The sequence below is a fragment of the Salmo salar genome, chromosome ssa25 (genome assembly GCF_905237065.1).
Source record: "Salmo salar chromosome ssa25, Ssal_v3.1, whole genome shotgun sequence".
NCBI lineage: Eukaryota > Metazoa > Chordata > Actinopteri > Salmoniformes > Salmonidae > Salmo > Salmo salar.
Window position 1 is genome coordinate 25,522,417 of NC_059466.1, and position 22,160 is coordinate 25,544,576.

A 22,160-nucleotide genomic window follows, 5' to 3' on the forward strand; every position below is an offset into this window, starting at 1 on the left:
TAGGTTAGATGAGGGACCAGTGGTGCAATTGCTTAAGTGACCCAAAACACGCTCACTCACACACACTTACATACACATGCACGCTCACACACCCTCTGAGGCCAAGTGAAATAATGATGTGGTAATGTGGTAATGATGTGGTAATGTGGTAATGATGTGGTAATGGGGTAATGATGTGGCAATGTGGTAATGATGTGGTAATGTGGTAATGATGTGGTAATGCAACAATGGTGTGGTAATGTTGAAATGATGTGTTATTGCGGTAATGATGTGGTAATGGGGTAATGATGTGATAATGTGATAATGGTATGGTAATTATGCGGTAATGGTGTGATAATGTGGTAATGATGTGGTAATGTGATAATGATGTGGTAATGTTGTGGTAATGTGGTAATGGTGTGATAATGTGGTAATGATGTGTTAATGGGGGGTTGGAGGCAGGTCAGTGAACTGCTGTACATGAGTTGCTAAAAGTAGTGAACTAGATGGACTATATAGAATAAGTTACCATTTGAGACGCAGCACAACTCCAAAAGATTTCAGTCAATTTGGGAGAATTGGGGGGGATAGAGGGCTAACCCCTGTTGTGCTGACTGCATTATTGTGTGTGTTGGGTTGTAATGGGGTGGTTTTGCTGGGTGGTTGTCTGAACCCTAAGCACTTTATGAGATGGTGCTTTAACCTAGTAGTAGGAACCCCAATCTCCAGCAAGGCCAGAGAGGACATGGCCTCAAATGTATTTAACATTGATTCAGGGATCAATTTTTAGAAAGAGTCACCTAATCATGTTTACCAGGTCTATGTGTTACGATTCAGAAATCACATTGCAAAAGTAGGTGACTATTACCCCCATTCTAAAAATGACTTTGATCAATTGCTTAAATACCTTATAATCAGTGTTTGTTAAAGAAAATACCCTCAGGGATACGTGTTTAGTATTTTTGTGTTGAAACAGTCTTCCTCTTATGTAAAAGCTGTGTATCTGTGTGGCCACCATCATCAAGGCATAACACAGTACTGTTCTACATAGCAACACAAAACAGAAGAATTTAAGCCCTTCTGTGTTCCTCTAAACAACAATGTCGACCACTATATCGCCTTACCCCCCACAATGAAAAACCAAACGCCAGAGCGTGGCATGCTGTGGAGGGGAGCGGTGGAGAGTGCAGTGTTACCGTTGGCCCCCTACAGAGTTAACAGGTAATGGGACACTGCTCAACATTGTGAGTATGAGAGGGAAGCAATGTGCTGGTGAAGACAGTATGATTATTGTTAGTCTCTGCTACAAGCTACAATCCTACTCAGAAAAATCTGTTAAAAGTTCAGTTTAGCTCTTTGTATGCTGCAGTTTGCCACTGCAGAACTCACGAAGGGATGCACATCGAGTGACAGGGTTTAGAACCTTGGTTACAAGCCTTGCTAGAACACGCTTTTATTTCCTTACATGACCATATAACAGAGGCTGGTTGCTGTTCGTTTACAAAATGGCCCCCCATGGCGCTGTGCATGTGCCAAGGCTTCACAATTAACGAGGGTTAATTGAACATACTAATTAGAAACACAGGGTGCCAAGCAGCAAGGGAGCAGGGAGGAGGGCAAGGTAATGTGTGTATTTTTGGGTTGTTAAGATTATTATTATTTTAAAACACATTAATAATGTGCCATCCCTGGGGCAGAGGAGGAGGAGGAGGAGGAGGAGGAAAACTTCACCTTGAGGTGTAGGAGAGGGAAATAAAACCTAGCTAGAAGCTTCTTTCCTTCCTGCATGGTGGCCTGGCAGTCTGGGCGGTGTGTTTGGCTGGATGGCTGGCTGTCTACTGGGTGATTGAAAGTGATGCCTGTGCTTTGCCTCCCTTTTAAAGATAGCCAGAGATGGATGGCTGCATCCCAAGCCCCCTGAACAGCTTTAGCAGTAAATAGAGTCCATCTTCTAAACTACATCCATACTGCTGATGAATCAAGACCCAGCTATAAGATTAATAACTGGAATTCTGCCCCAAGATCATTTTATTTTTTCCGTGTGTATTTTGTGTATGTGTATGTGTGATGAATCCGACTTGTTTGTGAAAGTGTGTTTCTCGCACGCAAAATGCAAGAAATCTTGCAGCACATTTAATTTCCACATGATGGTTCAAAGACAAGGTGACACTTAGACCACTTTCTATGTCCCCTTCATTCAGTTGGATGGGCAGGATATGATCCAGTAATCCATCAGAGAAGGCCTTCACCGTTCCCTGACCGTGACGTCACAGTCTCCTTCACAGTCACAAGATCTACAACTCTACCAGATTCCTTTACATCTGGCGTAGGTTGGTTGGCTCACTAGCTTAAAGTGTTATAAACCTTATAATAAGACATCATTAAGTTTCATACATGCTTATAACAACTAATAAAGCATTGTACCTGCAGGCTATACGTAAAGTTTTACCGCTAGAAGTAACCACTTCATAGCACAATTGCGTATCGGGACAATTAATCTATAGACAATCCTCCTTCTAGCACAAAGCCCTCCAACTCTCCCAACCTATCAGTCCCCTGCCTGGCTAATAGTGGCTCCCTGCCTTGTGTCTCTACTGTTAAATGGAGTGATGTGATTGGTGTCTCAAATGTCACCCTATTCCCTATATATTGTAGTGCACTACTTTTGACCAGCGCCCATCAAACTTTTGGAAAAAATAGTGCACTATTTTAGGGAATAGTGTGCCATTTGACACACGGTCCATGGTGTTAATTATACCACTATCATTGACAAACGGAAACTGTAAATATTTCCATTAGGTTTCACATCATTAGCTTGACGATTAGAGACTGGGAAGAAAAGAGGTGGCGGGTAGGAGGGGGTCTGATAAGAAATTCTCTCTCCCTCTCTCTCTCTCTCTCTCAAAAGTGCTATATAAACTTTGTATTATTACTCCAAGCAGCACATCATTCTCAAATTAAAACATAACTACATTGACATTTAAACCCTATTTGAAAAGTAGTTTAGTGAGTATTATTTTATAATGTTTTATACATTGAGTGTATAACATTAACAACACCTGTTCTTTCCATGACAGACTGACCAGGTGAAAAGCTATGATCCCTTATTGATGTAGATATGTTCTATAGTATGCGCGCTAGTTCTATGCTTCCCATTCTTAAGTTTAGTTTTTGAGTCTTTTACTTTCGGTTTTGTACAGCGGTTTAGATGGTACAATGATTCTCTACTGTATTCTTGCTTGTTTTGTTACATAAACTGAAATTAGATTTCTTCATAGCGCATCTTTAAATCCACTTCAATCAGTGTGTAGGGGAGGAGATTTTTAAAGGATTTTTTAAGCCTTGATACAATTGAGACATGGATTGTGTTCATGGGCAAGACAAAAGATCTAAGTGCCTTTGAATGGTGTATGGTAGTTGCCAGGCGCACCTGTTTGTGTCAAAAATGACTGGGTTTTTCACAACAGTTTCCCATGTGAATCAAGAATGATCCACCACCCAAAGGACATCCAGCCAACTTGACACAACTGTCGGAAAAATTGGAGTCAACATGGGCCAGCATCCCTGTGGAATAGAGTCCATGCCCTGACGAATTGAAGCTGTTCTGAGGGCAAAAGTATTAGGAATGTTAGGAAGGTGTTCTTAATGTTTTGTACACTCAGTGTATATAGCACGAGACTGGGCTGATTGGGTTGTGGGTCGGGAACTTTAAAACAACATCATAATGGCCCTGACAGTAGCAGTCAGTCCCCTGGAGTTATTTTGACCCTGTGTGTTCCAGAGGACAGAGGTCAAATAGGGTTTAATGAGCCTGGAGAACGTGGAGGAGCAGAGGAGTCATTTAAAGTAGTCTGTCCCCAGCCAGTCACCTCTACTCAGGATAAGAGGAGCTGTCTGCATTAATGACAGCAGACACCTACCTCTGTGCATTGAAATACGGACATGATAAGAGTGAGACTCATGGTCAGAGACTTTGACCTGCATTTTTTTTCTTACTCTCCCTCCACCTCTTGTTTTGTGGGCCATCCTCTATCTATCCTGCAGCCTCTGTCCTGATACAGCCTGGATGGGGAAGGAAACTTACTCTCCCTCTTTCTCTCTCTCTCTCTGTTCCTCTCTCCCCCTCTCCTCCTCTTCTTCTCACTTTTTACAGGCTGGTTATTTGTCCCTCAGGCGTGGTTGGTTGGTGTATGTGTTCTGCCTGCCTGGGTAGTTGCTGGGCTAGATGAGAGCAGAATACATCCCAACTGGCACGCTATTCCCTACATAGTGCACTATATTTGAACATACAGGGCCCATTGAGCTTTGGTCAAAAGTAGTGCACTTCTTAGCTAATAAGGTGCCATTTGGGACACAGCTCAGATTACGTTCCCCTGTTCCTCAGCACCCTTCATTATTAATGAAGACTGATGAAGTGTTGGCGAGCTCCTGTCTTTGAGGCGCGCCTAGATTGGATTGACAATCGCTATTAGCGTGCTCATTTCCATCACTTTAATATGACATGAATAAGGACAGAGAGAGAGATAACCCTGCACAAAGAAAGAGGGAGGGAAAGAGAGAGAGAGAAAGCGTGAGACCGAGAGACCGAGAGAGCGAGAGAGCGAGAGAGCGAGAGCGAGAGAGTGAGAGTGAGAGTGAGAGAGCGAGAGAGAAAGAACGAGAGAGAAAGAGCGAGGGAATGAGAGAGCGAGACCGAGAGAGAGAAAGAGCGAGAGAGAGAAAGAGTGAGAGAAAGAGAGAGAGAGCATGAGAATGAGAGAGCGAGAGAGAAAGAAAGAGCGTGAGAGAAAGATCAATGTAAGAGTTCTATCAATTACATCAATGTAAGAGTTCTAAACTTCCTTAATAAGCACAATGTCTTGAGTAAAAGCCAAATTGGATTTATACCAAAACATCGCACAACTGATCATATTTACACCTTACACACCCTGATAGATAAACATATCCACCAAAATAATACCAAAATATACACTTGCTTTATCGACTTCCAAAAAGCATTTGATTCTATTTGGCATACAGGACTGTTCTACAAAGTTATTGAAAGTGGTGTAGGGGGTAAAACATATGACATAATTAAATCAATGTATACTGGCAATACGTGCAGCATTAAAATTGGTAAGAAAAGAACAGAATTCTTTAACCAGGGGCGAGGCCTTTGTCAGGGTTGCAATCTGAGCCCTGCACTCTTCAATATTTACATTAACGAATTGGCCACTATTCTAGAAAAATCCTCAGCCCCTGGTGTTAGTCTCCACAATTCAGAAGTTAAATGCCTACTCTTCGCAGATGACCTATGCCTGCTGTCACCCACAGCACCTGGCCTACAGCAGAGCCTGGACCTGCTAGAGCAGTACTGCCAGACCTGGGCCCTGGCAGTAAACCCCAAAAAGACTAAAATAATGATTTTCCAGAGAAGATCCAGATCTCAGGGAATTAGACCAAAGTTCTCAATTGGTACAAAATATATAGAGTACTGTACACACTACAATTACTTAGGTTTAAAAATAAGCTCAACTGGACACCTTAATGAGGCAGTGAATGAACTGAGAGAGAAAGCACGCAGGGCATTCTACGCCATTAAAAAGCAAATTCAAATTGAAATACCTATTAAAATTTGGCTAAAACTAATTGAATATGTCATTGAACCAATTGCACTTTATGGCAGCGAGGTGTGGGGTCCGCTTGCAAAACAAGATTTCATCAAATGGGACAAACACCCCATTGAAACCCTACATGCAGAGTTCTGTAAGATTCTCCTACGTGTCCAGAGGAAAACTACAAACAATGCATGCAGGGCAAAATTAGGCCAATATCCACTAATAATAAAAACTCAAAAAAAGAGCAATTAAGTTTTGGAAACATCTAAAATACAGTGACCCCCTCTCATATCATTACCAAGCCCTGCAATGCCAAGAGCTGAGCAAAGAAAAGAGTCCCCTCATCCAGCTGGTCCTGGGGCTGAGTTCACAAACCTGTTCTACTAACACACTGAAGCCTCAGGACCAGAACATCCAATCAATCAGAATAAACCAAATTACAACACAGTCAAAACAAAACTACATTGCTTATTGGGAAACACAAGCACAAACACAAAGCAAAATGCAGTGCTATCTGGCCCTAAATCGACAGTACACTATGGCTAAATATTTGGTTACTGATCAAAACCTTAGAAAAACCTTGACAAAGTACAGGCTCAGTGAGCACAGCCTTGCAATTGAGAAGGGTAGACACAGGAAAACCTGGCTCCCTGTAGAGGAAAGGCTGTGCAACCACTGCACCACAGCAGAACCTGAGACGGAGCTGCATTTCCTGACAAAATGTAAAAAATATAAAACAATTAGAGAGTGTCATTTCCCCAAATTTGAAACCCTTATTCAAGGTTTCAAAGACCTCTTTGATGAGGATAGGCTACCCATCCTGTTGGGGGAGGACGCAGAGAGCTCTGTGTTGGCAGCGCACTACATTGCTGCCTGCCATAAGTTGAGGGACAGTGTCTGACAGACCAATAAACCTGCACATGTCCTCTACTGTATGATTATTGTTATTGTTGAATGTATGGTTATTTTGACCCTTGGTTATTGTTGTTACTGTTGTCCCGTTGACAATTTTTGATTCTCATTTTTTATTTATTTTTATATTGTAAATATCCAAAATAAGCTTTGGCAATATGTATACTGTTACGTCATGCCAATAAAGCGAATTGAATTGAATTGAAAGAGCGAGAGAGAGAGAGAGAGCGAGAGAGAGAGCGAAAGAGTGAGAGAGAAAGAGCGAGAGAGAAAGAGCGAGAGAGCGAAAGAGCAAGAGAGAGAAAGAGCGAGAGAGAAAGAGCGAGAGAGAGAACGTGAGAGCGAGAGAGAACGAGAGAGCAAGAGAGCGAGAGAACGAGAGAGCGAGAGAGAGAGAGCGAAAGAGTGAGAGACCGAGAGAGCGAGAGCGAGACCGAGAGAGAGCGAGAGAGAGAAAGAGTGAGAGAAACAGTGAGAGAAAGAGAGAGAGAGAGAGAGCGTGAGAGAAAGAGCGAGAGAAAGAGCGAGAGAAAAATAGCGAGAGAGAAATAGCGAGAGAGAAAGAGCGAGTGAGAGAGAGTGAGAGTGAGAGAGAGCGAGAGAGAGAGAAAGAAAGATCGAGAGAGAAAGAGCGAGAGAGCAAGAGAGCGAAAGAGTGAGAGAGAACGAGAGAGCGAGAGAGAACGAGAGAGCAAGAGGGAACGAGAGAGCGAGAGAAAGAGAACGAGAGAGCGAGAGAGAGAGAGAAAGAGCGAGAGAGAGAGAAAGAGCGAGAGAGAGAGAAAGAGCGAGCGAGAGAGAGAAAGAGCGAGAGAGAGAGAAAGAGCAAGAGAGCGAGAGAAAGAAAGAAAAAGAGAGAAAGAGCGAGAGAGCGAGAGAGAGAGAGAGAGTGAGAGAGCGAGCGAAAGAGCGAGAAAGAGAGAGCGAGAGAGAGAGAGCGAAAAAGAAAGAGCGGGAGAGAAAGAGCGAGAGAGAGAGAAAGAGAGAGAAAGAGAGAGAAAGAGAGAGAGAGTGAAAAAGAAAGAGCGGGAGAGAAAGAGCGAAAGAGAGAGCGAAAGAGAGAGTGCGAGAGAGAGCGAGAGAGAGAGAAAGAGAGAGAGAGAAAGAGCGAGCGAGTGAGAGTGAGAGAGTGAGAGTGAGAGAGAGCGCGCGAGAGAGAAAGAGCGAGAGAGCGAGAGAGCGAAAGAGCAAGAGAGAGAAAGAGCGAGAGAGAAAGAGTGAGAGAGAGAACAAGAGAGCGAGAGAGAATGAGAGAGCAAGAGAGCAAGAGAACGAGAGAGCGAGAGAGAGAGAAAGAGCGAGAGACCGTGAGAGCGAGACCGAGAGAGCGAGACCGAGAGAGAGCGAGAGAGAGAGAGCGAGAGAGAGAAAGAGTGAGAGAAACAGTGAGAGAAAGAGAGAGAGAGAGAGCGAGAGAGCATGAGAACGAGAGAGCGAGAGAGAAAGAGCGAGAGAGAATGAGCGAGAGAGAAGAGAGAAAGAGCGAGAGAGAAAGACCGAGAGAGAGCGAGAGAGAGAAAGTGCAAGAGAGCGAGAGAAAGAAAGAAAAAGCGAGAAAGAGCGTGAGAGTGAGAGAGAGTAAGAGTGAGATAGCAAGCGAAAGAGCGAGAGAGAGCGAGAGAGAGAAAGAGAGAGATCGAGAGAGCGAAAAAGAAAGAGCGGGAGAGAAAGAGCGAGAGAGAGAGTGAAAGATCGAGTGAGTGAGAGAGTGAGAGAGAGAGCAAGAGAGAGAGAGAGAGAGAAAGAGCGAGAGAGAGTGAGAGTGCGAGCGAGAGAGAGAGCGAGAGAGAGTGAGAGAGAGAGAACGAGAGTGCAAGATAGCGAGAGGGAGAGAAAAAGAGAGAGAGGGAAAGAGAGAGAGAAAAGCGAGAGAGAGCGAGAGAGAGAAAGAGTGAGAGAGAGCGAGCGAGAGAGAGAGAGAAAGAGCGGGAGAGCGAGAGAGAGAAAGAGCGAGAAAGAAAGAGCGAGAGAGAAAGAGCGAGAGAGAAAGTGAGAGAGCGAGCGAGAGCGTGAGCTAGAGAGCAAGACAGAGTGAGAGAGAGCAAGAGCGAGAGAGAGATTGAGCGAGAGAGAAAGAGGAAGAGAGAAAAAGAGCGAGAGAGAAAGAGCGAGAGAGAGAGAGAGAGTGAGAGCGAGAGAGAGCATGAGCGAGAGAGTGCGAGAGAGCGAGCGAGAGAGCGTGAGGAAGCGAGAGAGTGAAAGAGCGAGAGAGAGAGCAAGAGCGAGAGAAAGAGATAAAGAAAGAGTGAGAGACAGAAAGAGCCAAGAGAGAAAGAGCCGAGAGAGAGAGCGGGAGAGAGCGAGAGCGAGAGAGAGCAAAAGCGAGAGAGAGCGAAAGCGAGACAGAGCGAGAGTTAGCGAGAGAGAAAGCAAGAGAGAGCGAGTGAGAGAGAGCGAGTGAGAGAGAGCGAGAGAGAGAGCGAAAGAGACAAAGAGCGAGAGAGAGAAAGAGCCAAGAGAGAAATAGCCGAGAGAGAGAGCGAGAGAGAGCGAGAGAAAGAAAGTGTGAGAGAGCAAGAGAGAGTGAGAGAGAGCAAGAGTGAGACAGTGTGAGAGAGCGAGCGAGAGAATGAGAGAAAGCGAGAGAGAGTGAGAGCGAGAGAGAGCAAGAGAGAGCAAGCGTGAGAGCGAGCGAGAGAGAGCGGGAGAGAGCGAGAGCGAGAGAGAGCAAAAGCAAGACAGAGCGAGAGTTAGCGAGAGAGAGAGCGAGAGAGAGCGAGTGAGAGAGAGAGCGAGAGAGAGAAATATCTAGAGAGAGCGAAAGAGATAGAGAAAGAGCAAGAGAGTGAGAGAGGGAGAGAGAGCAAGATAGAGAGAGAAAGAGCGACAGAGAAAGAGCGACAGAGAAAGAGCAAGAGAGAGAAAGAGCGAGAGAGAGAAAGAGCCGAGAGAGAGCAAGAGAGAGCGAGAGTTAGCGAGAGAGCGAGAGAGAGAAATAGCTAGAGAGAGAAAGAGCGAGAGTGAGAGAGAGAGAGAGAGAGAGAGGGAGAGAGAGCAAGAGAGCGAGAGAGCGAGAGAGAGAAAGTGTGAGAGAGCGAGAGAGAGAGAGCAAGAGAGAGGAGTGAGAGAGAGCAAGAGATGGAGCGAGAGAGAGCGAGAGAGAGTGAGAGAGAGCGAGAGAGAACGAGAGAATGAGAGTGCGAGAGAACGAGAGAGCAAGAGAAAGAGAGAGAGAAAAAGAGAGCAAGAGAGAGAGAAAGACCGAGAGAGAGCGAGTGAGAGAGAGCAAGAGAGAGAAAGAGCAAGAGAGAGCGAGAGCGAGAGAGAGAAAGATCCGAGAGAGAAAGAGCCGAGGGAGAGAGCGGAAGAGAGCGAAAGAGAGCAAGAGAGTGAAATAACTAGAGAGAGCAAGAGAGAGAAAGAGAAAGAGAGTGAGAGACCCTTATTCAAGGTTTGAAAGACCTCTCTGATGAGGATAGGCTACCCGTCCTGTTGCAGGAGGACGCAGAGAGCTGTGGGTTGGCAGCGCACTACATTGCTGCCTGCCATAAGTTGAGGGACAGTGTCAACCTGCACAACCTGCACAGTGTCAACCTACCAATCAACCTGCACATGTACTCTACTGTATGCTTATTGTTATTGTTGAATGTATGTTTATTTTGACCCTTGGTTATTGTTGTTACTGTTGTCCCGTTGACAATTTTGATTCTCATTTTATTTATTTTTTATATTGTAAATATCCAAAATAAGCTTTGGCAATATGTACATTGTTACGTCATGCCAATAAAGCGAATTGAATTGAATTGAAATTGAGAAAGAGTGAGAGAGAGCGAGAGAGAGAAAGAGCAAGAGAGAGAGTAAGAAAGAGAGAGAAAGAGTGAGAGAGCGAGAGAGAGAGAGAAAGAGCGAGAAAGAAAGAGTGAGAGAGAAAGTGAGAGAGAGCAAGAGAGAGCGAGAGAGAGTGAGAGAGAGCAAGAGAGAAAGCACGAGAGAGAGAGCGAGAGAGAGATAGAGAGCGAGAGAGAGAGAGACAGAGTGAGACAGCGAGAGAGAGAAAAAGCGAGAGAGAAAGAGGAAAAGAGAGAAAGAGCGAGAGAGAAAGAGTGAGAGAGAGAGCAAGAGCAAGAGAGTGCGAGAGAGCGAGAGAGCGAGCGAGAGAGAGAGCGAGAGAAAAAGCGAGAGACAAAGAGCGAGAGAGAGAAAGAGTGAGAGAGAGAATGAGCCAAGCGAGAAAGAGCCAAGAGAGAGACCGAGAGAGAGAAATAGCTAGAGAGAGTGAGAGAAAGCGAGAGGGAAAGAGTGAGAGAGTGAGAGCGAGAGAGGGAGAGCGAGAGAGAGAGAGCGCGAGAGAAAGAGGAAAAGAGAGAAAGAGCAAGAGGGAAAGAGCGAGAGAGAGAATGAGCCAAGAGAGAAAGAGCCGAGAGAGAGAGCGAGAGAGAGCGAGAGCAAGAGAGAGCGAAAGTGAGACAGAGCGAGAGTTAGCGAGCGAGAGAGAGCGAGAGAGACCGAGAGAGAGAAATAGCTAGAGAGAGCGAGAGAAAGCGAGAGGGAAAGAGTGAGAGAGTGAGAGCAAGAGCGAGAGAGGGAGAGAGAGCGATAGAGAGCGAGAGAGAAAGAGCGAGAGCGAAAGAGCGAGAGAGAAAGAACCGAGAGAGAACGAACTGAGAGGGAGTGCGAGAGAGAGAGAGTGATAGGTAGCGAGAGAGCGAGAGAGAGAAATATCTAGAGAGTGCGAGACAGAGAAAGAGCGAGGGAGAGAGAGAAAGAGCGAGAGAGCGAGAGAGAGCGAGAGAGAGAAGGAGCGAGAGAGAGCAGGGGATGCGCTGAAGGCAATGTTGGAATTCTGTGTTGGCTCTAACTTTTTGTCTTGGATCTCGGTCTGCTGTCTGACTGATGGTGGTCAGGAAAGACACAGTTATAGGAGCTAAGCAGACACAAGCAGAGAGATGCCTGATGCCACTATCCACTAGCTGTTTATTGATTCTCCCTGTTCTATATAGGAACACATTACAGCAGGCAAGGGGTGGTAGTATGTGGTAGATGAGGGTGTCTGTGTGTTTGGTGACATTCGCTTAAAACCCTACTCCCTTGGAATGATTATTTAGAGAGAGATGTGAGATGTATGTCTGGGCCTTTGTGTGCTTCAGTGTGTGGTTATGTGTGCATGCATGCGCGTGTGTGTGTATACATGATGTGTTTGCACTTTCATGCGTACATGTGTCTGTCCCTACGTCCGTCTGCTTGTGTGCGTGTGTGTGTAATCTTGCACAGTGCACAGTGCGGTATCAAGGTTTAAACGTTTTTCCCAGGCTGACTGACAGGTACATTTTCTCTCTGTGGCCCTGCTGGGTTTTGGGAGGCCATTCTATCCCGTCTGTCATGGCCCCGCTGCTGGAATAGATAGATAGTGGATAGATAGAGCGTGGAAATGAAAGAACCACCTCAAATTGCTTCTTCTTCCTTTCCGTGATTTACTGGTTTGACTGTGTTGGCTGGAGCCACCCCGGAGATTCTCTCTCATGTTTTCTTGTTCTCCTTCTAATTCTCGTTCTCATTCTCTCTCTTTCACTCTGATGTAGTTCTCGTTCTCTCTTTCCTTACTCCCTCCCTCCCTCCCTCCCTTCCTTGTCATCCTGTCGTAGTTCTGGCATCCAGCCACTTGGGACAGTGATCAGATCACGTGGTGGTTGTCCAACCCTTCACCTGACAGCCCAGGTACAGCCAGTCACTCTATTGACAATCACCATTGTTGTGAACAGAGGTTTTGGTCGATGTCAATAACTAGCTCCTGCTCTCTGTTGACATAAGTTGCTGCTGGTTACGTCCCAAATGGCACCCTATTCCCGATATAGTGCACTACTTTTGACCAGGACACATAGGGAGATGTTCCAAAGTAGTGCACTATATAAGGAATAGGGTGCCATTTGGGACTCAGATTAAGTGTCAGGAAGATGCATGGCCCTGTAGTTCAGGCCTGCCTGGGACACAGTGTCTTCTCCTCTTCTCCCAGAAACAGCTAATGATGTTACACACCTTTGATTGACATCTTCATTAAAGGACCATCCATCATGGTGGATGGCTAGGTTGGTTACCTACCCACCGGTTTGTGTACAGAGACAGGATTCAGGAGTGTTTGGACATGACGTCTAGACATTTAAAAGGGGACACTATTTATTTTTCCCTCTGTCTCTCTCGCTCTCACTCACTTTATCTATTCTTCTCTGTCTCTTTCTCTAACCCTCTCTCTCAGTTCCTCTATCTTATTTTCGAGGTGTTATAAAAAATGTATTTCTTTACTTAACAAAAAATGTGAACACCCTATAGAACACCCTATACCCTAAAAATTAACCATAAATAACAATAACTGTAACGACCCTGTGTTTATAAACGTGGCTATTGACTTTACTCATTTCAGCATGGTTTTGTGGCAGAGTCGATGCCACACAGGGGTAACGGGCCAGAAGGTCAAAGACGGATGCAGACAATGATCAGCTAGGGGGAAATCAGATTTTCAACATTTTGATGCTGTATTTATAATACATGCAACAAATTTTCCACCAATGGGTCTCTGTGCCAATACACCATATGATTACCGACATTGTGCGCTTATCATTATGGTTTTCGTTTTCAACAACACAATCAATTAGAGTATGTCAATCTCGACTGACAGAAAATACATCCCTCCCTACTCAATATCGAAGGCTTGGTTTGACAACCCCCGAATGTAATTAAACTTATTAGTGTTTTGTAACGGATGTCTCTTTCCATTAATCGAATGGCTGTTGCACAGTTTGGATGCTGGAATGGATGAACATGCGCAGGTAACCTAGCCTACAGGAGACTTTTGAAGTAGCCTAATCAGATTAAAACATCGAGGAATAGTTATTTGGATTGGAAAGGAGGCAGAACACATGTTAAGCTTTCCTGATTAATTGCTGGGAGGGACCTGGGAGAATGATGATTGGCAACAAACAGCGCATCAGTATCTGAAGTAAAAATACAGCCAGACTGGCCTGCTATTATGCCTTTATACAATCTGTCGAGAGTAGACCGACACCTGAACCGATCCACATGGAATGAAAGGAATAAAACATTCACATAACAGGGCTTTTGCGACATTATTCAAATGACATTTTCAGCCTAGAGTAGAATTGTTCTCAATTGTACTCACTTGAAAAGAATAAAGCCCGCTTGGAGTTTGCCAAAAGATCTTTGCAGAGGGACACAATCGAGAGAGAGAATGAGACATGCACAACTGCACACTGACACATCCACACACACAGTGACACGTACACAGAGAGAGCGATACAGAGAAGGACCGGTGGCTGCTCTTCGCTTATCACTGCAGAACACTGGCCAGTGAATAAAAGGAATCAGGAGAGAGAGAAAGAGAGAGAAAGGAGGAAAGGAGTACAAAATTCCACCCCGCTCTGGACTGCCTTCTCAGACATCTCCACACCACACCGTTTTCAGCTGCAGGGACTGGGAGACTAGTCAGGATCAAGGGAAGGTGAACGGAGCAATGTACAGAGAGATCCTTGACGAAAACCTTTCGCAGAGTGCACAGGACCTCAGACTGGGGCGAAGATTCACCTTCCAAGAGGGCAACGACCCTAAGCACAGAGCCAAGACAACGCAGGAGTTACTTCAGGACAAGTATCTGAATCTCCTTGAGTGGCCCAGCCGGTATCCGGACTTGAACCCGATCGAACATCTCTGGAGAGACCTACAAATAGCTGTGCAGCAACGCTCCCCTTCCAAGCTGACAGATCTTGAGAGGATCTGCAGAGAAGAATGGGAGAAACTCCCAAAATACAGGTGTGCAAGCCATGTAGCATCATACACAAGAAGACTTCAGGCTGTAATCGCTGCCAACGGTGCTTCACAGAGTACTGAGTGAATGGTCTGATGTGATATTTCATTTTTTGTTTTTATTTTTTTTGCAAAAATATAATGGGGTTATGTGTGTAGATTGACAAGGATAAAAAACAATTGTATACATTTTCGAATAAGACAAACGTAACAAACTGTGGAAATAGTTAAGGGGTCTGAATACTTTCCGAATTCACTGTATATTGAACTGTGGTATACTAAGCGCGCATAAAAGCATAGTGCATAAGGGAAGTACCAAAACGACTTTATAATGGAGGTGCATACAAGCAGATGAGGACATGTGGCCATATGAAATACAGGTTATAGTAAAACCTTCAAAATGGCGAACAGAAAAATCTGGGGAAAAACACACTACCCTCCCCTGTGCCTGTCACGTTTGTGTGTATAGACGGACCAAGGCGCAGTGAATGTTGAGTTACACATTATTTATTAGAAAGTGAAACTAAGCAAAGACAAAAACAAATAAACAATAAACTAACAACGAACCGTGACTACAGAGATGCTACGTGCACTAACTCAAAACAAACAATAGCCCATAACCCACAAGTGGAAAACATGCTACTTAAATATGATCCACAATTAGAGACAATGATTACCAGCTGCCTCTAATTGGGAATCATACACAATCACCAACATAGAAAAACAAACCTAGAACCCCACATAGAAATAATAAACTAGACTAACCCCCCAGTCACACCCTGACCTACTCTACCATAGAAAATAAAAGCTTTCTATGGTCAGGACGTGACAGTGCCCAATAAAAAGCAAAACACACAAGCCTACAACCAGCCTCCCACCCCAGTACATTTCAGACTGTCCCTAAGTACACTGATATCTCATTGTGGCTCTCCAATACTGTCCCAGCTCTCATTCATCCCACTGCCCTCAGACCAGTCAGGAATGCTGGGACATTGACTTCATTCGACTGCCGTCAGACCAGTCAGGAATGCTGGGACATTGAGGTCATTCCACTGCCATCAGACCAGTCAGGAATGCTGGGACATTGACTTCATTCCACTGCCGTCAGACCAGTCAGGAATGCTGGGACGTTGAGTTCTCTACATCCTATCAGTGGGCTTACACCACCTACTGAAGACAGGTGATCAGAGCCACATGCATAGAAATAATAGAAGTCAACAGGAGTGTGTGTGTGTATGTACAGTATGTGTGTGTTGTACGTATGTGAGTGAGTTTATATGCTATAGTGTTTTTCCTACTTTAGAGGGCAGAATTCTCTCCCCTTTCAATTCCACCACAGACAAATATAAAGTAATTTTCTACTCCAAACATATGCTTGACAGATCTTTGCAGAAGGACACAATCAAGAGAGAGAGTGAGACATGCACAACTGCACACTGACACATCCACACACACAGTGACACGTACACAGAGAGAGCGATACAGAGAGGTACCGGTGGCTGCTCTTCGCTTATCACTGCAGAACACTGGCCAGTGAATAAAAGGAATCAGCAGAGAGAGAAAGAGAGAGAAAGGAGGAAAGGAGTACAAAAGGCCACCCCGCTCTGGACTGCCTTCTCAGACGTCTCCACACCGTATCTTACTCTCCTCTACTTCTCTCCTCCGCGTCGACTGACAAAAGGTGAACGATAGGGGAAGGAGAAGTTTCACGAGGCAAATTGAAATCAATTTCTACAAAAGCATGTCTGCCTCAGCTGGAGGAGCCAGGATAGCTGTTCAAAGCTGATCTGTGTCTGAGCTAGCCTGGCCACAATAGGCTGAGTGACCCGGCCATGTCCTTCATTAGCCTAGCTATGCTGTGATAAAAGGACTCTGAAAACAGAAACAGCATATCCTCCGCTTTATTCTCTTCGTCCATTTTTTAATTCACTCTGGAACGTGGAGGAGACGTTAGAGATGTGATAAGAGAGAAAAGACCTTGAGCTTCTGAACCAATGTATTTTATATCTGTCTGGAGGAGTGTCGCCTGTCTTTGTCTTGTCTCTCTGTCTGTGTCTCGGACTGTATTCAAAAAGCGTCTCAGAATGGGATTGTCCAGATCCTAGATAAGCACACTACTCTGAGACTATTTTGTGAACATGGGCCCTGTACTATGAGAGAGAGAGAGAGAGAGAGAGAGAGAGAGAGAGAGAGAGAGAGAGAGAGAGAGAGAGAGAGAGAGAGAGAGAGAGAGAGAGAGAGGGAAAAAGATAGAACATTTGTCCTCTTAAATTATATCTTGTATTTTTATAGTATCTCTGTCGTGTAGCTTCTTCTCTGCGTCTGTCTCTAGGACTGTAGATGGAGGAAGAGAAGTGCTTTGTCTTATAGTTTCTTTGTCTAGTGGCCTCTCTCTGAGTGTTTTATTCAATATAGTATCACAGTCCAGTTGTGTGTCTGTTTCCAGAACTGTAGTATGAGATTGTAAGGTGTTGTCTTCTCATAGTATCTCTGTCCGATTGCATCTCTTTCACCATGGCAGCTTAATGATGCGGATGGAACCTGGAAGTGGTTCTCTGAACCCAGCCAAGACCTATTCTCTCTCTGAGTAAAGGTCTCTCTCTCTCTCTCTATTCAATTCAAGGTGCTTTATTGTCATGGGAAACATATGTTTACATTGCCAAAGCAAGTGAAATGGATAAACAAAAGTGAAATAAACAATAAAAAGTGATCAGTAAATATTACACTCACACAAGTTCCAAAAGAATGAAGACATTTAAAATGTCATGTTGTAACAATGTGAAAATAGTTAAAGTAAATAAACATCAATATGGGTTGTATTTACAATGTCGTTTGTTTTTCACTGGTTGCCCTTTTCTTGTGGCAACAGGTCACAAATGTTACTGCTGTGATTACACACTGTGGTATTTCACCCAATTTGTTTTTGAATTCTTTGTGGGTCTGTGTAATCTGAGGGAAATGTGTCTCTAATATGGTCATACATTTGGCAGGAGGTTAGGAAGTGCAGCTCAGTTTCCACCTCATTTTGTGGGCAGAGTGCACGTAGCTTGTCTTCTCTTGACAGCCAGGTTTGCCTGTGGCAACCTTTCTCAATAGCAAGGCTCTGCTTAGTGAGTCTATACGTAGTCAGAGCTTTCCTTCATTTTGGGTCAGTCACAGGGGTCAGGTATTCTGCCACTGTGTACTTTCTGTTTAGGGCCAAATAGCATTCTAGTTTGATCAGTTTTTTTGTTAATTCTTTCCAATGTGTCAAGTAAGGATCTTTTTGTTTTCTAATGAGTTGGTTGGGTCTAATTGTGATGCTGTCCTGAGAATCTGTGAGGTCTGTTTGTGTTTGTGAACAGAGCCCCAGGACCAGCTTGCTTAGGGGACACTTCTCCATGTTATTCTCTGTAGGTGATGGCTTTGTTATGGAAGGTTTAGGAATAGCTTATTTTCAGGTGGTTGTAGAATTTAACAGCTCTTTTCTGGATTTTGATAATTAGCGGGTATTGACCGCGTTATTTGTTGTTTTACGTTGTACACAGAGGATATTTTTGCATAATTCTGCATGCAGAGTCTCAATTTGGTGTTTGTCCCATTTTGTGATTTCTTGGTTGGTGAGTAGACCCCAGACCTCACAACCATAAAGGACAATGGGTTCTATAACTGATTCAAGTATCTTTTGCCATATCCTAATTGGTATGTCAAATGTTATGTTCCTTTTGATGGCATAGAAGGCCCTGTGGCGCTGATGTTTAGGCCAAGGTATATATAGTTTGTGTGCTCTAGGGCAACGGTGTCTGTCTAGATGGATCTCTCTCTCTCTCTCTCTCTCTCTCTCTCTCTCTCTCTCTCTCTCTCTCTCTCTCTCTATCATGATCAGTGCAAACTACGATCAGTTTAATCTGAAAGTCAAGATGAGACAATGTCCTGAGAATAGCTGTGCAGGACAAAGCAGATAAACATAGGAAATGAAGAATAATTATGTGGTGGGGAGGGAGGGAGGGCACAACAGCTGGGGCATGGTGGATCATTTGATGGGGAATTCTTGAGCACTACACCGCTTGGCAGGCTGGCTGCTGTTGCCGCCAGTGACAGAGAATCCATCTTGTTGTTTTGTGCGTGTGCGTCCGAGTGTATGCATCTGAGTGCGTGTGCATGTGCGCCTGCGTGTTGGTCGTTACACTGCCTGGCTGGTCGTTACACTGCCTGGCTGGTCGTTACACTGCCTGGTTGGTCGTTACACTGCCTGGTTGGTCGTTACACTGCCTGGCTGGTCGTTACACTGCCTGGTTGGTCGTTACACTGCCTGGTTGGACGTTACACTGCCTGGCTGGTCGTTACACTGCCTGGTTGGTCGTTACACTGCCTGGCTGGTCGTTACACTGCCTGGCTGGTCGTTACACTGCCTGGCTGGTCGTTACACTGCCTGGTTGGTCGTTACACTGCCTGGCTGGTCGTTACACTGCCTGGCTGGTCGTTACACTGCCTGGCTGGTCGTTACACTGCCTGGTTGGTCGTTACACTGCCTGGCTAGGATTATGGATTGGTGGGATCCAGTTCCTCAGTATGGCTTTGTTTTAAACAACAGGCAACCGAGGGGAGAGAGGCCTTTGTCTCGTGGTAGAGCTATCTGCGTCCCAAATGGCACCCTATTCCCTGTAGTGCACTATTTGTGACCAGCGCCCATAGGACCCTGGTCAAAACAAGTGCACTAAATGAGAAATATGGTGTCATTTGGGACGCAGACCTAGAGTGGAAAAGAGAGAGAATATATGAAACCATCAACCATCTTAATTGCATTAAATTAATCTCTTCTTATTTCTCCACTCCATTGGTCTTTATACATGGTGTCTCAAGTGGCATCATATTCACTATATAGTGCACTACTTTTGACTAAACTCAGCAAGAAAAGAAACATCCTCTCACTGTCAGCTTTTTCAGCAAACTTATGGTGTAAATATTTGTATGAACATAACAAGAATCAACAACTGAGACATAAACTGAACAAGTTCCACAGACATGTGACTAACAGAAATTGAATAATGTGTCCCTGAATAAAGGGGGGGGTCAAAATCTAAAGTAACAGTCAGTATCTGGTGTGGCCACCAGCTGCATTAAATACTGCAGTGCATCTCCTCCTCATGGACTGCACCAGATTTGCCAGTTCGTGCTGTGGGATGTTACCCCACTCTTCCACCAAGGCACCTGCTGGACATTTCTGGGGGGAATGGCCCTAGCCCTCACCCTCCGGTCCAACAGGTCCCAGATGTGCTCAATGGGATTGAGATCCGGGCTCTTCGCTGGCCGTGGCAGAACACTGACATTCCTGTCTTGCAGGAAATTACGCACAGAACGAGCAGTATGGCTGGTGCATTGTTATGCTGGAGGGTCATGTCAGGATGAGCCTGCAGGAAGGGTACCACATGAGGGAGGAGGATATCTTCCCTGTAATGCACAGTGTTGAGATTGCCTGCAATGACAACAAGCTCAGTCCGATGATGTTGTGACACACCGTCCCAGACCATGACGGACCCTCCACCTCCAAATCGATCCCGCTCCAGAGTACAGGCCTCGGTGTAACACTCATTCCTTCAACGACAAATGCCATTCCGACCATCACCCCTGGTGAGACAAAACCATGACTCGTCAGTGAAGAGCACTTTTTGCCAGTCCTGTCTGGTCCAGTGACGGTGGGTTTGTGCCCATAGGTGACGTTGTTGCCGATGATGTCTGGTGAGTACCAGCCTTACAACAGGCCTACAGGCCTTCTTTTGGTGTTTTTCAGAGTCAGTAGAAAGGCCTCTTTAGTGTCCTAAGTTTTCCTACCTACCTGTTAGTGTGCTTACAGACGGGTGCATGTGCTTACAGACAGGTGCATGTTCATTAATTGTTTATGGTTCATTGAACACGCATGGGAAACAGTGTTTAAACCCTTTACATTGAAGATCTGTGAAGTTATTTAGATTTTTACGAATTATCTTTGAAAGACAGGGTCCTGAAAAGGGGACTTTTCTTTTTTTGCATGAGTTTATATAGGGAATACGGTGCCATTTGAAATGCTCACAGTCAATGGCTTCCCACATCATCAACTCCTCTTCTCAACTTCTCAATTTCACAGTGAAAACAACAGCTTGCATTGAGGCTCCTTATCACATGCTTCTAGGGGGTTGACGGTGGTATTCCATTCATCATGACAACAGCGATATACATTGATCTTATTAGCTTATCCTCCTTCCCAGAATGCTTTGCTCTCTCTTCAGCTCACCACACCAGCAAAATACTTTGTTGTTCTCTTCCTCAGTGTTTCACACACAGAGACCCCCCCCCCACACACACACACACACACACACACACAATCACACACACATCTCTGATTCCCCCTCGCTGTGCGTTAACTAGTCACTGTTTGAATAAAAAGTCATTAGGATTACATAGCCATTTAGCTAAGTGACATTGGGTGTAATTGTACCATCCATCACATCCTGTGTAATAACACACTCGGAGGAGCTACATGTTGATTAGCCCTCAGCCAATTTCACTTGTGGACAGAAATAATGACTGAGGTGGGAGAGAGGGGGGGGGAGGTGGGGAGAGAGATGGCGAGGTCAGAGGCATTGACCCAAGGCCAAATTAACTTCAGGAAACAACAAACTAATAACATTGTTGTGGTGAGCTAAACTCCTAGCTACCACTGGGCCTTTAATCTAACCTCTCTCTCTCTCCCTGTTTCCCTCTCTTCTGAGTGCTTTGCTTGCCACCTCTCAACTTCCAGTTGTCTTTATAATTATGTTGCTTTTCTATATTACATTTTCTTCCTTTGCTCTCCACCCTCTCTAATTTCTGCCCTATGGACCCTGGTGGAAAGTAGTGCACTATATGGGGAATTGGGTGCCATTTGAGACGCAGCCATAGTATTTTGTCACGGCTTAATAAAGACAACCAGGGTGTGTAGGGTTTCTTCTTCCATTCCCTCCTTGGCCCTCTTCGCTTCAAGCCGACCCCCTGAAATCCAATTGCCTGGTTGTAATTACCACTGGAAGCAGGAATGGAAGCAGTCATTAATCAAGACAATGGATGCATCGAAGTGGCACCCTATTCCTTACGTAGTGCACTACTTTAAGCAAAGCACTAATAGGGTGCATTTTGGACAAAGCCAAGCAGAAAGCATAGGGCATCAGCATTGTCTTGTTCTGTTCAGTAGCCCAAGCCCCCAACATTTTATTTAGGTATTAAAATCAACCCCTAAATTCCAACACATGATTTGAAGGGTGAGTTGCACTAGAGGTCCTACAATGACTTCTTCACCTGATAGATATGTTCAATTTCTTTTCTTCTATCCTCATTGTCGTATTCCTCCCTTGTGCTCTCGCTCTCTCTCTCTCTCTCTCTCTCTAATTCACTTAATTCAGTCATTGATTTCCCTTCCTCTTCTATCCATCCTTCCTCTCTATGTTTAAGGAAGTCTTCAACACCACCTGCCCTAGGCCTGGATCAAAGCAAGGCTGTAATTGTAATTACTCTTTAAGAAGATCTCTTACTTACTTAACATGTCTGCCTTTTGTCTATGGCCCAGAACACAATGGGGCTGATGGGGCATCTGTGATTGGTTAAGAATAAGAACCAAAAAAACTATTTGATTGGTGGGCCAAGGGAGGAAAGCTTCTTTGATTGGTTAATTAGTAAAAATCCTCTTTGATATGTGGGTGGAGGGGGGCGGGACTCGTTAAGATCACTACAGGGTAATGAATGGGGTTGTAATGGAGATGGGAACATAACAGCGAGAGGCGGGCAGCAGCCGACCCTCTTGACTCCTCATTGACGCCACAGTCTCTGTTAGTCCTTTCTTTAACCATGCAGAAGTAACATGCCTAATGGCCTCCCGCCCTCCACCTCGCCCATCTGTGAAAATTTGAAACGCTGAAAAGTCTTATTTTG

The 22,160-nt window shown here is 44.9% G+C and overlaps 1 protein-coding gene across 2 annotated transcripts in view; it reads left to right on the forward strand.

Moving 5' to 3' along the window:
- The window catches only part of LOC106586446 (receptor tyrosine-protein kinase erbB-4), a 478,367-nt gene that overhangs the window by 240,138 nt on the left and 216,069 nt on the right, over positions 1–22,160 (forward strand). The window lies entirely within an intron of this gene.